This window comes from Marmota flaviventris, chromosome X, assembly GCF_047511675.1.
Source record: "Marmota flaviventris isolate mMarFla1 chromosome X, mMarFla1.hap1, whole genome shotgun sequence".
Lineage (NCBI taxonomy): Eukaryota > Metazoa > Chordata > Mammalia > Rodentia > Sciuridae > Marmota > Marmota flaviventris.
Window position 1 is genome coordinate 65,607,976 of NC_092518.1, and position 17,036 is coordinate 65,625,011.

The 17,036-nt window shown below is 39.0% G+C and overlaps 1 pseudogene; it reads right to left on the bottom strand.

Annotated features, from left to right (window-relative positions):
- Positions 1-7,230: 7,230 nt before the first annotated feature.
- Positions 7,231-16,700, bottom strand: LOC114091116 (B-cell CLL/lymphoma 9 protein-like; annotated as a pseudogene).
- Between the last annotated feature and the right edge of the window lie 336 nt (positions 16,701-17,036).

Here is a 17,036-nt window from a genome sequence, read left to right on the forward strand (position 1 = left end):
ATGTTCAATATGATTTTGTCATTAAAAAATTAACTTGATATTAACCTAAAATAAAGAAGTCTTCAGATGTCAGAAATTAATAGAAATCTCAAAACCGAGGGATGGATGCATAATATGAGTTGTATGGTAGCCTAGGAGGCTAAAGTTTAGAAGTACAAAGTGGCCTTAATTTGTGTGAGCAATTGAATTAAAACCATCTGCATAAAACTGAAACACTAAATAACTGCCATATTCATGTAAATGAAACTAGGAAAACTCCACCCACAATGTTCATGGAATCTATGAGCTATCATGTGCCCACTAATATAAGAAGAAAAAAGAATATTCTTTAAAAAATAAAACCTGAGGCTGTACAAATAGTGGATATGTGATTTATATTTAAATTATCTTCGTACTTTTGGAAACCAGAGTCAGGGCATTAGTATGAAACCTGATCAAAGACTAGTGAAACCATGGGGAAAACAAATAGAAAGACATTCTTTTGTGACTCTTCAACAATCCAGGGCTCACTGGACACCTAATGGAAGAAAATAAACAGAAAAAAAAATATGAGTTTTATATTTATTAGTTTTATTACATGGGTAAACTATTCACAGTTAGAGATATGTGCACACACACAGAAAAAAATAATGAAAAAAAATTAAGATAACTTAATGTTATAAAAGAGTCTCTGAAATAAGTAGCTTAAAATTTATAAAAGAATTTAAGAAGGAATGTAGACCACAATGGAATTGGAGAATGCTATAAAAATAGGTTGTATTTGAAAAATAATCAAGTTCAAATAGAAATCGTATAAGTCGGTCATTAAATTAAAAACTCAATGAAATAAATAGTTTGACATAGAGAAAGCATTAGTGACTTGAAAGTCAGAGATTATGGAAAACACACACAGCAATACAGAAAAATAAAGATGGAAAATAAGAAATAATTTGAAATGTGAAGAATATAGAGAAAGTTCAACATACATGTTGTGGGCTGAATATTTGTGTACTCACAAAATTCATATGTTGAAACAGTAATCTCCCATGTGATGGGGAGGTGAGGACATTAGGAGATGAATAGGTTTAAATTATGTCATAAGGATTGTAACACTGATGATGATATTAATTCTCTAATAAGATAGGAGAGGAAGGTAATGAGAGAGAGAGAGAGAGAACATAAAGAGGAAAGGCCATGTGAGCACACAATAAGAAGGCAGCAGACTATAAGGCAGAAAGAGATCCATTGCCCAAACCTTACCATGCAGGCACCTGGGTTTCAGACTTCCAGGCTTCCAAAACCATCAAAAATAGTGTCTGTTGTTTGAGACAACCAGAATATGACATGATATAACAGACCAAGCAGGATAAGACATACCCGATGTAAAGTGGGCTAAAGAAGGAGAGAATAGAAGGACTCATTGATAATTTCTCCAAATCTGAAGAAAGACATATATCTTTAAATTGAAAACACAACAAAAGAAGATTTTTTTAAAGTAGAATAAATACAAATGAATATAAACCTGAAAATATTGTGGTATAGACCTACAGAAGAATAAAACAAAGAGAAATGTTGAAAGAAATCAGAAAAATACCGTTTATCTACAGTTAGATAGTATAGTTATCATTAGCAATAATTGAATCTAGCAAACCAAAGGATATTATTATTAAAGCACTAAGGAAAAATAACCAATCTGGAATTCCATAACCAAATAATCTATTAGTCAAGTGTGAAACACAGAAGTTTATTTCAGAACACTGGCTCATTTAAGGGAGAATTTGAACTGTTTCCAGAGGGAGACTAAATAACTATATTTTCAAACAGAAAAAGACAAGAGAATTTACCGTTTACAGACCTTTGCTGTGTAAAACTAAATATGAATAGATACTTAACAAAAACAATTATTACAATTCCTATGAGAGATTAAAAACAAAGTAGATATAAAATATTATACATATGAATTACAGGCAAGGAAAATAAGTTGAACTTCTAAGTTGTGCAAAGAATATAATTAAAGAATCCCTGTATACTCTACTTCATTGCTTAAATTTTATATATAAATTATTTATTTTAAGTAGGTATTATGTTTACATTACTGCAGTAATGTTCACTAAGTGGCTTAAAATATAAAGCAATTCTATGTAGCAGTTTCACTGACTAAATAGTTTAATAGGCATTAAAATAGAAAAATCTCAAATGGTCAATGAAGCAAAGTTTAATTGTATATGTATGGTATATAGACATATATGATATCAAAAGTATGTATACTGTGAAATCATTTTTTTAAAAAACATCAATAAATATTTGGTAAATGGATCAATATAATTTCAATATTCTGAAACTTAGAAAAGATAAGAATTGTAAGTTCTTTCAATAATGAGGAAATTTTAGCCCAGAAATTTTTATTGAATAGAATATTTAACTATTTCCAGATTGTAATTTTGAAATTTCTGATTCCAACCTTAACGGTCTATTCACCTTAACACACAAATCTCAATTCATTCAAGACCTAAGCCTCTTTTGTCATTTAATGATTTGTTGAGTAATATCACTCAGATAAATAAACTGATATGCAGAATTCTTGCTTTCTGGACTGAATGTAAAGATGTTCAAAAAACTGAGCTATTAAAAATAAGAGTTAATATAGGAGGAAGTATATGGGGTTAAAATTCTTAAAAAGCATTTTAAAATATCCACACACCTAATACTAGGTGAAACCAAATGAAATGTTCAATCTTTTAGCTAATAAAATGCCAATTTTATATAATTTAATCTAAGGACTCTGTTTTATGGGCTACATTTATATGTTTGTAAATTTCAAAGAAAAAGTTCTGAAAAGATACATAGCAAATTTATAAATCACCTTTAAAGATGAAAAGAAAGACAGGATTTAGGGATGGTAGTCACAAGAGTGACTTAGAAATACATGTGATATTTTAACTTTTTAAAAGCAGAATGTGCCAGGCATGGTGGTGCACGTCTGTATTCCCAGTGGCTCCAGAGGCTGAGGCAGGAGGATCACAGTTTCAAAGCCAGCCTCAGCAATTTAATGAGTCTGTAAGACTGAGAACATGTCTCAAAATAAAAAATGAAAAGGATTGGGATGTGGCTTAGTGGTTAAACCCCTTGAGTTCAATTCCAAGTGCAAGAGAGAGAGAGAGAGAGAGAGAGAGAGAGAGAGAGAGAGAGAGAGAGAGAAAGAAAGAAGGAAGGAAGGAAGGAAAAATATGTAAGTGTGTGTGTGTGTGTGTGTGTGTGTGTGTAGTTAAAATCTGTTTTCAAATATTATCTCATTACATCTATCAAGTGCCTATTAGGTACAAGTCCCATGGCAGCAAAGTTTTGGTGTATTTTTACAATTTTTTTATTGGTAACCCCAAGCTGAGGAAAAATATATGCCTGAATAGTTTTAACTAAGCCTGTTTACAATAGGCTTTTGATACATTCTTCGAATTGGGACTATACACAATCTATTGTCAGAGCTGGATCACATTTATCAGATGAATACAATATTTTTAAATAAAAGTAATTCAACATTGTCCAAGCCCTTTAATTTAAAGTTACAGTATTGATCCACACAGACTAGAAAAGTTTTAATTTAGGAGATAAAACAAGCTTTCAATAGTTTGGTAAAAACTCAGTATTCATCCCAAATTGCTGCTGGGGTGAGAAGGAAGTGAACTGCAGAGTGAGCTGTCAGCAACTCCCCAGGATCTGAAGGAGTTCAACACATGCTCTCCACATTCTGACCTCTGCTGTCAGTCATGATTCACCAATAGCCTATTCTTCTTAAACATTTATCATCTGTTCCCCAGACATCAACAATTGGATATAATTTTTGCAGGCTGTCATTTGTCATTATTTTGGAGATAAAGAGAGAGTGAAACATTCTTTGGAGTTTAGTATTTCTTCTACTTTCCACATATTGTGTGCTTACAGAGAAGAGAGTTTCTTCCTTTATATATCAAAGTGAACTACACTTCAGCAACAGAAATATTAAATGTAAACAAAGTAACTTAGAATGAAAATCATTATTTGAGAGATTTCAGCATCTATACCAGACAGATTTAATTAAAAACATTAAGCTGCATAATTGTTAGCGTGTTAATCCAAACAGACAATAAACAAGCGCAAATAAAAATCTGACACTGTCATTTGAGTAATTCATTACTCACCTTCTCTAATAAGTAATTATTCAATTATATGCCAAGGGAAAAGTTCCATGTGCTAAATTATAATCATTGGCTTAATTCATGTCAAGTGATATGAGAGGCCTCTAAATTTTTTTCTCCCAATTTGAAAAACTTTCTGATTTTCTAATTCTTTCTAGTTTATTTCTAAAATCAGCTTTCTGATTTTCTAATTCATCTGTCAAAGTGTCAGGCATGATCTCAATTTAACTCTCTAGTCAAATTAGGCTTCATATTGCCTTAACTTTTTTTTTGTTATGGAACTCAAACCCAGGTGTACTTAACCACTGAGCAACATCCCTAGCCCTTTTTATTTATATATTTATTTATTTATTTATTTGTTTGTTTGTTTGTTTATTTGTTTATTTATTTATAGATATACATGACAGTGGAGTATATTTTGACATATTATATATGCATGAAGTATAATTTATTCAAATTAGGATTCCAAAATGTTTTTTTTTTAATCTCCAATTTCCACACAATTTTAGTCTTTTTTTAACTTGAAGAAAGATGAAGACTCCCTACATTAATTTTACAAAAAAAAAATTACTTATTGATGTAATGGTCAAGAGAGAATTAGGGAATGTCAGGAAATTATTCTAAATAATTCAACTGTTTCTATATGTACCGTGCTCTCATAGTAAACTGCTTTCATATTTCCACTGGTAGCAATGCATTATTTCTTACTCCCCATTTATGCTGTGATAATCACACTGTGAATAATAATAAGAAAATACAGCATTTTGTTCCTTCAAATTAGCTCATAGATAAAAGGATTTACAGGAAGAAGTGTGAAGAAATCGATTTGCATTCAAGACATTACTCCAAAGCAGAAAATCACAGAGCCTCCTGATATTAAACAAAGTAAAACTGGAAAATAATTCCACATTTTGTAAATAAGCAATTTGGGGTTTAGAAAAGGTAAGTTGATTAACTAAGAGCACGCAGCAAGTTAATGGCAAACTGAGTCTAGAATTTGGATCCCCTAATTCCTACACTGGTTAATTTCTACTACCAAAGGTTGAGAAAAGATTTATAGAATAATATAAAGGAAAAGGACATAAATGAAGTCATTTGTTTGACACTGTTTTAAGACACAATATCAGTAAGAGCATCACAGATATTCAATCTTAGAAACAGATTGAAACTAATATAGCAGCTCAAGTCCTAGATTATTTAGTGTTAATCATGGGAGAAAAGAAGAAAAATAATGAACTAGATAGTTATTACAAAGCAATTAGAATGCAGTTTATTTAGATAAAATTGTCATAGCTGGGTATCCCACACAGCAAAGTAACATGGCTCAAAAATCTATACCTTAAGCCCTGAGTTTATATTGATTTCCAGAGTGGTGACATCACCACTTCCTGCTCTTTGCAGGGCAAGTACTGCGATGTCAAAAACAGGTAGAATGAAGGTGCTCTTACCTTCTTGCATACTGCATATTACATGAGTTATGGAAAGGTTCACATTTGTCCTTGGTATCATATATGAGAAGTTATTCTTCAAAGTCAAGGTTTGGGTAAGTAGAGGTAGGTCCATGGAGTCAGTGTCTGGCAGCAAAACAAGGACTTGCTAGCGTTCGTAGATACCTCACAAGCTACTTTAAATTTTAAAAATAAACTGCAATAAAAGACATTTTGGGCATCTCAACACATTCACAGAGATGGGACAGTTATTTTAAGATTTTGAGGAAAATCAACAGCTGTCACATACTCAGTGCACTACAACTAGGAGATAAGTACAATTACAACATTAGATCCTGGTAATATTCCTTAGACTGTTACTTGTTTGTGAAGTTGGGTATTCTGAAGTTGTTGTGGCAAAAGCAACTAGAGCTAGAGATGAGGATATGAAGTGGGATAGCGCCAGAGTATTCCTTTATGATGATTTTGAGTATTTTGTTTGTGGGGGTGGATATACAAATCTATGCATGGGATAAAATTGAAAAAAAAGATAAAATGTGCACTAATAAATGTATATAAACTGATGAACTCTAATTAAGGTCTAATGCTTATACCAACTTCAATTTCTTGCTTTTAATATTATACTATAGTTATGTAAAACATTACCATTTGGGGGAAAATGATAAAGGGTGACCAAGACCTTTCTGTATATATTTTTAAATATATTTATTGAGATATTATTCACATGCCATGCTATTTTCTTATTTTAAAAAAATACAATTAATGCTTTTTAGTGTATATAGAGTTGTACAACCATCAACACAAATTTGGAATATTCTTAATAATGCCAGACAGAAACTCTGTAGCTGTTTAATATTAGACTAATTCCTCTCTCCCTAGGCAACCACTGACATTCTTTCTGTCTATAAAAATGTGTCTGTTATGGAAATCTTGTATAAATGGTGTCATATAATATATATATATATATATATATGCTATTGTGGTGGCTTCATTTACTTGGCATAATTTTCCCAAGGTTCATCCATGTTAGAAAACATATTAGTATTTTATTCCTTTTTATCACTAAAATATTCTCTTGTGTGGTTATGCATTTTTATCCATGTATCAGTATATGAGCATTTAAATTTCTCCATTTTCTATAGTGCTGCCATCAACATTCCTGTACAAGTTTTTGTATTGACATGTGTTTTGTTTTTTTAAAATTTATGTTTCAATCCTCTCATTTTTATACTGACTCTGCAATTGTTGAGTCATATGACATCTCTGTTTAACCTGCTGAGTAACTATCAGACTATTTTCTATAGTAACTGTACAATTCTATATTTTCACTAGCAGTACATGAGGTTCTTATTTATTATCCACATTTTCTCTATCACATTACCTTGATTTAAATTGCTTCAGCCCTAATGTATGTGAAGTTTTATATCATTTGCTTTTGATGTGAATTTTACTGGTGACTAATATTCTTGAGCATCCTTTTCTTTGTTTAGCGGCCACTTGCATATGTTTTTTGAGAAATGTCCATTCATATACTTAGCCTATTTTTAATTACATTATTCATCTTTTATTATTGAGTTGAAATAGATACAAATCACTTTACAGATATACAATTGAAAAATTTCTTCTATTCTTTAAAGACAAAGTAGGTGGTGGCCTGACATGGATGGAGCTGTAGCAAGAGGGATGTCTGGAGTTTCTATTGGCCATGGACCTCCCATGCCAGATAATGTTAGTCCCATTTGGGGTCCTGATAGCCCATCATCCTCTGCATGTGGAAAATACCAGGTCCATGACCCTGAGGCTGTTTACAGCCTGGGACTTCCTCTCAAGGAAAATAGTGTCTGGCTAGGTTTCTGAGATGGAGTAATGCAGGATAGATCAGACTCAGGTATTCCAGTGGCTACAGGTCCCATGACCTCCTGCAGATCTGGGTTTGTAAACACCACCAAAGGTGTGCTGTTTCCCAAGACAGTGATGGAGTCAGGATCCCCAGGCTGCCAAGATTACAAAGTGCTGCGTCTGTTGAACTTTGGGGCAGGTTTCTGGGGTGGCCAAGGGGGCCATCTCCTGGGAAGCCATCTGTCCTGGGAAGTTTCATTGTCCCTCAATGTGGCCATTGTGAGGTAATAGGACTTGCTATGGAGGAGACTGTACTGGAGGGAAGCTCTGGGGGAAACCCATCCATACTTGAGGTACCATCAGAGGCTCCTGGGACCCATGCCCCATGATAGGATTGGGTGACATCAAGCCAGGCCCCATTGGGACACCATGAGGAGGTATATTGTGTCCCATAGCATTCAGAGAGGGCATCTTATTGGAGTGAGAAAGTGACTGAGTCTTTCCCATTTGGCTAAGAGTTGGCATCAGAACCATAGGGATTGGACCTGAAATTTAAGGATTCTGTGTATGAATGTCCATTCCTGGCATATTATTCATTGATGGTAGGTTGGAAGAATGAGCTGGAGGGAAGTCATCATTAGAATTGGCCACAGTCTTGTTGGCATCATGGTATAATGAGGTCGAACTGGGCAAACTTGGACATTCAAGACATGAAAATTGACAATGGGTTCTGGGAAAGGATCTGCTCTGGAGGCATAGTGTAAGGTGTACTAGAGGGACGACTTCCAGGGATATTCACATAGGCAAACTAGCTGGCTGTAGGAGGTGGGGGGGCACCTGACTGTATACTTCCCAGCATGGCTGGGGAGGCCAGGGTGAGGGGAGCTTTACAGCATTCTGAAGGGGAGGTTTGGGAGAGGAGGTCCATCCAGATGATAGGGCAGGAACTGATGAAGATTCGAGGTGAACTGGTGATGCAGCAGCAGACCCCAAGACAGGGGAGGACTTAATGGAAGCAGCAGCAGCTGGGCCCACCAGCATGCCTGCCTGCTGTGATGGAGTCTGGGAGGTCTTGAGGTTCCTCGAGGACAAGCCCAGCATCAGGGACTGAACTTGGTGCATGATGGGAGACTTCAGATATTAATGCCTGGGGAATATACCTGGCAGTTGCCACAGATATATCCAAGTGCTTCTATCCCAGGTCACGCTAAAGTGGAGGAGCTATGTTGAGGTTAGTGGCATTACTAGAAAGGTTAAGAGGAGTGGTGACGTGTGACTGAGCTGGCTGTTAGTTCATTGGTTGGGTCCAATTGATTCTCTGAGATTCTGCAAGGCACTATTGCTGCCTGGACTCTGAGACATGGGAAGGAATGGCTTGGGGTCCATGCCATATTCCTGTTGAGGGTTCACACCAAATGGCAGGGGCACCATCTTCTGCTGTGGAGGCAGCATGTCTGAATTACCTGTGTGTAATTTCATCATCTTCTCAGGGCCTGCCCTAGCCTCTCTAATCTTCTGAAGTATCATCTGAGTGTTGGATCCCATGCTGAAATTTAGATTGTAATCTCCCTTTACCTCACTAGGAACCATCTCAAATTCAAGTTCCTGACCAGGGCCTATCTGTGGAGGCATTCCTTTTGGAAAGTCACCCTTAGAAGAAGTCAGTGGACACTCAACTAGTAGTCAAGGGAAAATGGGATTGTTCCTATGCTTCATGTAGCACTGGGAGCCTGGGATCATCTTGTTCATTTCCATGCTGGGCCTGATGCCTTTCATGCTTATCTCTCAGGGAGACCCAGTTGTTTCTCTGTCAGGTACTATTGAAATATTTCTTCAGGCAATCCTTGGGGGTTGTGGAAGTGTTCCCCTAATCCAGGACTGCTGATGGCTCCTTGGCCAGAAGGAAGGTTTCAACCATCTGGAATTTTTAGCCCATCATCTGACCAACTGACTTCAGAAAGGCCTGATCTAGGTGCAGGACTGGGCACATTTGGCCCTTTTATTTCATAGTTTATCATTCCTGCAAATATAAGGAGGTGCATTTGGCTTCCTGGTATGTTGTGATGGGGAACCATGTCCTTCAGGGGCTGAGAATGTGAAATATTGATATCTTCAGAAAATGTCTCCTGTGCTCATATATGAATACATGATAACTCCACATCATGTAAAACCACAAGAATGGGAAGTTACACTCCATGTATGTATGATATGTCAAATACATTCTACTCTCATATATAACTAAAAATAACAAATAAAAAGAGAGAATGGTTCTGTAAACCCAGGCAGCCAGCCTTCACTAGGAGTCATTTGTTTTGAAGGGGGTGGCTCTTGAACCACTCCCCACAGCCCATGCTGATGGACCATCATGTCCTGGAAGGAGCACTTCTGTACACCACTTGTTCCTGCTTCCTCCTCTTGACTTCATAAAACTTCTGCTGCAGTTTCAGCCACATTATCTGCTCAGGGGTCATGTGTTCAGGGGGTCAGGTCCTATGGGCCCAGACTGGGAGTTGATAGAAGGTGGAACAATTTCATCTGGAGAAAAGGGTATATCTCTATATCCTTGAGTTCCAAAGGGAGTTCCACATCTGTCAAGGGCCCAGGTCCCTTACTTAGGCTTTGGGATTGAGCTATCATGGCCTGTATTGGCTCTTATGTATTTTTATGAGTTCCATCTAAGCCAGAATTCTGATGGGGTCCCCATTTTGTCCTCCTATGAATTCTTTTGGTCAGAGAAAAGTATAAGCTGGATATCTCTGAGAGTTTGCAAGGAGTGCTCATAGTGCTCCAGCTGCTCCCAAGACAGGCTATCAGGGATTTCTCCCAATGTCGGGGGCTCACCACTAGACACTGATAGAGATGGAGAGGTTTTGGGATCTGCTGATGAGCTATTGCTCCCCTGGGAGTTAGGGGTCACTGCTCCATTGTTAGGCATATATTTTGGTCTGGTACCATCTGGGGGCAATGGAGTGGAGATGGCAGAACTGCCTACAGAAGGAATCAGTTTATTTTCTACCACAGAACTGTCATGATACAGGGTATTTAGGGATGCAACAGGCTTGGGTGCTGATGCCAGAATGAGTTAGCTGTAGTTGGGTTTTAGTCAGCTATTTTGCTACTGTGACTAAAAGAACCAACCAGAGCAACTGTAGATGAGGAAACATTTATTTGGGGGCTCATGGTTTCAGAGGTCTCAATCCACAGACAGCAGGCTCTATTCCTCAGGGCTTAAGGTGAGGCAGGACATCATGGTGGAAGAGTGTGATAGAGAGAAACAGCTTACATGATGATCAGGAAGCAGAGAGAGAGGTCTCCACTTGACAAATACAAATATATACCCCAAAGTCATGCCCCAATTCCCACCTCCTCCATCCACACCCTACCACTTCAATTACCACTGAGTTACCCTATCAGGGGATTAATTCACTGCTTGGGTTAAGACTCTTATAATCCAATCATTTATCCTCTGAACCTTCTTGCATTGTCTCACATGTGATCCTTTCAGGGACACCTCACATCCAAACCATAACATCTGGTGTTTCTAAGAAGAATTCTGTTCCTGGTTGGCTGGAGCTGGGGGTAGATATGGGAGAGGTTTCCAATAACTATCAAAGGCAGATATCTGTGTATTCAGAGGGACTGTGCGTCTCTCTGTGCTGGGAGCCATTAGCCAAGTAGGTATGACAATTTCCTTGCCAGCGTACCCCATGTTGCTTAGTGGAAGGACTCGTGGAAATAGGACATTTTGCAGTGACATTGAATGTAGGTGACCTTGCTCAAGGACCAGGGCGGATTAGGGTGTTCCCAGTTTAGGATAATCAGGTTTAGGGCGTTCCAGGTTTAAGATTATTCCTGCTGGGAATAGGGCGTATCCTGCTGCTTGAGTTCCCCTTGAGTTCTCACGGGATTCAGACAGTATATTTTGGGAGACAGAAGCCCAGTGGATGTGGATTTGGGCAGAGAACGTGGATTTCCCCAGAATGTGTTTGTAGACGGCTGGTGTGAGTTCGGGAATAAAGAGTTGCTGTTTGAATCTACAAGCTGTGTGGTGGCTCGTGATTGTGTGCCCAGCCAGACTGCGGCATTTGTGCCCAGCCAGACTGCGGCATTTGGCGGCTCGTACGGGGAACGTCTAAAGCTTGGAGGTAAGTGAAATTGCTCGCCCCTGAGGAAGAGTGAAAGAATGGGTGACCAATTCAAAAAACAATGTGTTATTGTTTTGATTTATCTTGTTTTTGTTTCAAGCTGCCTATCCCTAGAAATTTCTCAGGCAAATTGGAAAAAAATGGTTGACTAAAGGTTTGAAGTTTGTTGGCCCTGAGGAAGAGAAAATTGATACAACGATTTTTTATTCCGTTTTTGTTTCATTCAGTTTCGGCTTTGTTTTGTGTTATCTTATTGGGTTGCGTTATCTTTATAGTAGATTAGAAATTTGTAAAAAACAAACCCAAAAGATGTTAAGTAAATTGTTAGAGGTTCAGACCATGGAGAAAGATATTTTAGATCAAGCAAAAGAGAAGGTCTCTCGAGCTAGTCAGACAGAGGAAGAAAATGTAAAGGAAAAGGGGTTGTTAGGAAAAAGGCCACAACAGGAGGCTGTTACTAACTCCGTTTTATCACAAGAGGGCGTAATTCAACCAACAGCCCCACCAATGGAGACAGCTGAGTGGCCCTCAAACCCCGTAGTTGATAAATGGGATCCTGAGACAGGACCTCAAAGATTAGCATGCCCTGTACTTGAACAGGCAGGAGGGCAGCGAATTCACCGTGCTTTAGATTTTAAAACAGTGAAGCAGTTAAAGGAGGCTGTAACAACCTATGGTCCCCAAGCTCCCTTCACGGTAAGCATGGTCAAGTCCATTACTAACTTGGACATGACGCCAGCAGATTGGGCTAGCATGTGTAAATCTGTACTAAATGGAGGACAATATTTGTTATGGAAGGTTGCCAATGAGGAATTTTGTGCGGAGACAGCTAGGCGAAATGCAGCAGCCGGTTACCCTCAAAGAAATCTAGATATGTTGTTAGGAAAAGGACCTTATGAGGGTCAACGGCAACAAATTGAATATGATCCTGCTATATATGCACAAATTGCTGCAGACGCAGTTAGGGCATGGAAGACTTTACAAGGACGTGGAGATTTACAAGGTCAGCTATCTAAGGTAATACAGAGAGCTAATGAACCTTACGCTGACTTTGTAGATAGGCTAATTCAAACGGCTGCCAAAATTTTTGGGGATACAGAACAAGCAATGCCATTAATAAAACAACTGGCTTATGACCAAGCAAATCGTTGCTGCAGAGAGGTTATTAGACCATGGAGACATGAAGATTTAAACACATATATTAAATTATGTAGAGATATTAATGAACAAGGGCAAGTCTTGGCAGCTGCAGTACAACAGGCTTTAGATGCCAGGCCAAAAACATGCTATGATTGTGAACAAACCGGACATTTTAAAAGGAATTGCCCCATAGGAGGAGGGTTTAACAAAAGTAGGTATCAAAGGAATAGAATACCGGGTATTTGCCCACGATGCCATAGAGGGAGACATTGGGGTAATGAATGCCGTTCTCAAACCACCATAGAGGGTACTCCCTTATCAAAAAACGGACAAAGACCAGGTATTTATCCACGATATCATGGAGAAAGGCATCAGGCTCCATTGCCAAAAAACGGACAGGGGGGCCCAATGCCCCGGGGCCCACAACCACAAATCTACGGGGCAGTGGAGGAACCCAGCAACACCATCAGGGTAGTGCCCAGGACACATTGTCCATTAAATCCCTCATCAGACAAACCCGAGGGAGCGCAGAGTTGGACATCTGCGCCTCTGCCAGAGCAGTATTAACTCCAGAGATGGGAGTTCAAATCATTCCCACAGGAGTAAAAGGACCTCTTCCCCAAGGAACAGTAGGCTTATTATTGGGACGTAGTTCATCTACATTAAAAGGACTTATGATAAGTCCTGGGGTAATTGATCCCAATTATGTAGGTGAAATAAAAATTATAGCTAGTTCTCCAAGAGGTATATCAGTAATTTCACCTGGAGATAGAATAGCACAGTTGTTAATAATACCCAGCCTACATAATAAATTTCCTAGTCATAGTGTAGAAAGAGGTTCCAGGGGATTAGGCTCCACAGGTGTAGATTGGGCTATGTTGTCTTTAAATTTAGATTCTCGCCCAATGCTAAAACTAAATATTCAAGGTCATGAGTTTAATGGGCTACTGGACACAGGAGCTGACCTTAGCATCATATCTCGTTAAGAATGGCCAAAACATTGGCCATTACAACAAGCCACTCAAACGCTTCGAGGCCTAGGAGTGGCGACTAATCCCCATAGAAGTTCTATGATATTAGATTGGAAGGATCCTGAAGGATGTGAAGGAACTATACAGCCATATGTATTGGATCATCTTCCTATAAATTTATGGGGACGAGATGTCCTAGATCAATTAGGTTTGACGTTAACAAATAACATCAATCCTAATGCGCCCACTACTAGGGCTAGACAAGGCTTTAGGAAAGAAGAAAGATTAAGAAAACGAGAACAAGGTATGACAGCACCAATTCAAATAGATCAAGAAACAAATAGACATGGATTGGGTTTTCAGAAAGGGCCACTGAGACAATCAAAATTACTTGGAAATCAGAAAGACCAGTGTGGGTTCCTCAGTGGCCCCTGACTAAAGAAAAGATACAAATAGCCCATGACCTGGTCAAACAACAATTAGCGGAGGGACATATACAACCTTCCGTATCTCCCCATAATACTCCCATTTTTGTCATTAAAAAGAAATCTGGTAAATGGAGATTATTGCAAGATTTAAGAGCCATTAATAATGAGATGGTTATTATGGGACCTGCTCAATCAGGGATTCCCCAATTGTCTGCTTTACCAAAAACCTGGTATGTTTTAGCTATAGATATTAAAGATTGTTTTTTTTTCAATTCCAATTCATCCCGAGGATAGTCCACATTTTGCATTTACTATCCCTGCACTAAATCATGAAGGTCCTGATCAGAGATATGAATGGAAAGTACTCCCTCAAGGGATGGCTAACAGTCCAACTATGTGTCAAATATATGTTAACAAAGCAATCCAGCCACTTAGAAATCAAAATCCTGAACTACAAATATTTCACTATATGGATGATGTATTATTGGCACGTAAAGATAAAAACATATTGCTGGAATGTTATGCCACACTTACAAACTTATTAAAAAATTATAATCTAGAGATAGCAATAGATAAAGTACAATTAAATTTTCCAATTAATTATTTAGGAGTTCTATTATCCTCAACCATGGTCCGTCCACCAAAATCAACATACAATCCACATACAATCCACAATCCCATACAATCCACAGGGACAAGGCATAGTTGAAAGAGCTCATCAAACTATTAAAACGTACTTATTAAAGCAAAAAGAGGGAATTGGAAGGGGGTATATATCCCCCAAAGATAAACTTAAAATAACGCTTTTTACTCTAAACTTTTTAAATTTGGATTCATCAGGACTTAGTGCTGCGGAAAGGCATATGTATCCAAAAGATGTACATAAGCCTAAAGTACTTTGGAAAGATATTCTAACAGGACAATGGAAAGGTCCTGACCCAGTGATTGTCTGGAGTCGGGGGTCTGTTTGTGTGTTTCCACAGGGAGAACAGCAGCCGATTTGGATTCCAGAGAGATTAACTAAAACAGCTTCTACAGATCGAAAAGAAGATGATTTGACTCAAATCCATAACAGCTGATATCCAGAGCTCCAGCTTGGCCATTCTTACATCTGCGACAGTGATTAACCAGTGATGTAATTTTTATTTCCTTGCCAGCGCACCCCATGTTAATTGTGGTAGTGCTGGCATATCTTTGCTGATGGTGTCACCAGTGATGCAATTTTTCCCAAGGAGCCGCCAATTGGCTTGGTGTCGTGGCATTTCTGTATCCTCCTCCCTTCTACTAGTGATGGTCTAAAATTTGGGGGCCAATGGCTATATGCTGGACCGGTAGTCAGTGACGGGTATGATCCAATTGCAGTGGTATCAACCTAAGACAGGAGGCTGACGCCTAAAGGTCAGTTTTCCGATGATGGGTAAGAACCATATGTTGAATTGGACAACCTACCAGGCACGGTCCTTAAGCCACATTGCTTGTTGTTTAATTAATCAGAAGGGGGGAGATGCTGGGAGCCATTAGCCAAGTAGGTATGACAATTTCCTTGCCAGCGTACCCCATGTTGCTTAGTGGAAGGACTCGTGGAAATAGGACATTTTGCAGTGACATTGAATGAAGGTGACCTTGCTCAAGGACCAGGGCGGATTAGGGTGTTCCCAGTTTAGGATAATCGGGTTTAGGGTGTTCCAGGTTTAAGATTATTCCTGCTGGGAATAGGGCGTATCCTGCTGCCTGAGTTCCCCTTGAGTTCTCACGGGATTCAGACAGTATATTTTGGGAGACAGAAGCCCAGTGGAGGTGGATTTGGGCAGAGAACGTGGATTTCCCCAGAATGTGTTTGTAGACGGCTGGTGTGAGTTCGGGAATAAAGAGTTGCTGTTTGAATCTACAAGCTGTGTGGTGGCTCGTGATTGTGTGCCCAGCCAGACTGCGGCATTTGTGCTCAGCCAGACTGCGGCATCTCTGTCTTGCTGTTAGTGATGTTCTAGGTGTGTTCAGAGAATTGTTTCACCCTGGTCCTTCAATACAGCTTCTTCAGCTTTATTGGACATCTCAATCAAAAACACATAACACCACTTTGGCTGTAATCTTCTGAGCGGGTGTGGGCTTTGGGAAAGTACTTTGGCCATGGGAAAGGGGTGGAAGATCTGGGCCTGTAGCAGTTGATGGGGTCATGGACTATGTTTTGTATGGGAATCCTAGGACTTTATAAAGTCAGCAGAATTATATTCTGTCTTGCCAGAGTCATCTGGCATGTTTGGAGTCCCAGTTTCTCTCTGATTAAAGGAGTTGTTGTTTTCTCCTTGCACTGGACATCATTTCCAGCCCCATTCTTCAGCCTAATGCTCCCATCTGGGCCAGGGTATGACCAACACTCTTGGAGTCATAGGGGGATGGCTGGGATTGGTTGGCTGAGTACCCCCTGTTTACTCTGATTAGAGATTCTGGAATCCAGCTGGGGATTTCCAGATAAGGACATCACTGCAAGAGGATGAACCATCACCGTCCTGCTTGATTTGTAGCTACACTGTGGGTTTTCTGATGGAGAGTTCCTCAGTTCAGGGTTACCGGAATGCATTGATTGAAATCCTGAGCTTGCAGTCACAAAAAGGGATGATCTTACTGAGTTCCTCTTGGGCAACTGCTGGGGGCAGCAGCAGTGGTCCACTGATTGCTTGGTGTGTCCCTTAGCATTGGTCACCTGCATACCTTTTTCCTCTTTGTTTTTCTCTGCTGTGGAAGTGGGTCCTTTCCCCGTGCAGCTCCCACATTCTTTGGGTGTATTCCTCCTGCTGCCAAAGGAAAATCTTGCTTCTCTAGGGAACTTAAAATCCCAAGGGCCACAGCACCACAGTGCTCATCCTAGAGGTGGTGAGTCCAGGAATTCCTTCATTAAAGGTGACACTCACCTTTC